This window comes from Lampetra fluviatilis, chromosome 8, assembly GCF_964198595.1.
Source record: "Lampetra fluviatilis chromosome 8, kcLamFluv1.1, whole genome shotgun sequence".
Lineage (NCBI taxonomy): Eukaryota > Metazoa > Chordata > Hyperoartia > Petromyzontiformes > Petromyzontidae > Lampetra > Lampetra fluviatilis.
The window spans coordinates 9,416,838-9,418,546 of NC_136282.1; positions in this window are offsets into that span (position 1 = coordinate 9,416,838).

Here is a 1,709-nt window from a genome sequence, read left to right on the forward strand (position 1 = left end):
GCCTTCCAAAATGCCACCACTCAAAATGAGAATGCATGGACAACGAGGAACGAACCCTTTGTTATGTACTTGCTAGATGGCCTCCCCGTGCCACGTCAGTCATGTTTTGATCATACGCCTTTTGTGTCATACATTTCCAATCGTGGCAATTGGAGTTGCAGGGGAAGGACAACAAATTAAACACAAAAAGCAGTTATGAAGAAATTAAAATGTTAACCGTTGCTGGGAATCAAACTCAGGTCGCCCGGTTAATAGAGCAGTGCGTCAAAAACTGCCATGGCTCAACCCCAAAACTTAGAAATGCAGACGATGTTTACATTTTCTATGAGTGAGAGAGATGATGAGAGAACATGTTAATTGTTTTTTTCTGAGATTTAAATGAGATGTATTTAGTCGTTAACAATTGTATTATTAAACGGTATACATTTGATAAATGTGTACTTTCAAACTTTAATCAAAATGTTGACTGCAAATTACTTTAAATGTACCATAATATAAAACTTAATACATGTATTTCTGGAAGAAAAAAAATTACCTTTCTTTTATAAATGTGCCATTCATATTACATATATAAAGTATTAATCTTGTCCCATTGTGGTTTAATCTGCAATAGTCTCATTTAATTAAACACTAAATGGAAGACTGGTGGAGGTGGACAAGCAGCTCAGAGGTCAGAGTGTGGAGGTCAGAGTGTGTAAGGTCAGAGTGGAGGTCAGATTGTAGAGGTCAGAGTGTGGAGGTCAGTGTGTGTAAGGTCAGAGCGTGGAGGTCTGTGGAGGTCAGATTGTAGAGGTCAGATCGTGGATGTCAGTGTGTGGAGATCAGATTGTAGGGGTCAGCATGGAGGTCAGAGCGTGGAGGTCAGCGTGGAGGTCAGATTGTAGAGATCAGCGTGGAGCTGAACCCGCTGAGATCCCAATTTTAAATCCAGGTTCCAGCTACCTGGTGTTAAACCAGGGCTTCAATTAAAGGGAGTTCAAGGTCTTTGCATGGTCACGAATGATTGTACAAGCAATTCATGTTAAATTTGGTTCTGCGTTAAATTAGGATAATTTGCAGCTGCGAGAATTACAAATATTGGATTGGATGTTGTTGAACTTCTTCCGCACCGTACCTCGCCAATCAATCGTGCTCATCAGAGGTGTGGGGCAATAGCAACAAACTAAATACAAAAAGCAATTCTATAGCAATGACACCATTGGGACCTCCTTTGCCAGTAGCAAAATATGATAATAGTTTTTTTAGCCTTTTATCTGGCAACAAAACTGACACCTTTTTTTTACCAGTAGTCATGTTTGCATTGACCACAATACCTGCGGTCGGACTCCTTGTAAAAAATGTGTCAGTTTTGTTGCCAGATAAAAGGCTAAAAAACAATTCTCTTATCTATAGCAATGAGTTTGCGACGGACATGTCCCAGGAGCAGTGCTGCCTCCCCCTGTGTGGATCAGAGGTTACTGGAAGGCATCTCAGAATTAGTTCTGTGACATCAGCTTTTGTAGACGTGGGGGGAGGGGAGTTGCACGGCTCTATTGAGAGTTCCGAATTGATCATTCATCCTCTGACGTCACATCAATAGCACAGTTCCGATAAATAGAAAATAGAAAAGGATTTTTCTGTTGTTGAAGATTTGCACACAGTATTGTGCAGATCTCGTTTACGTGTTGATTTGCTGTAAATGTGCGCCTGCAAAGCTATGGACACAGCCG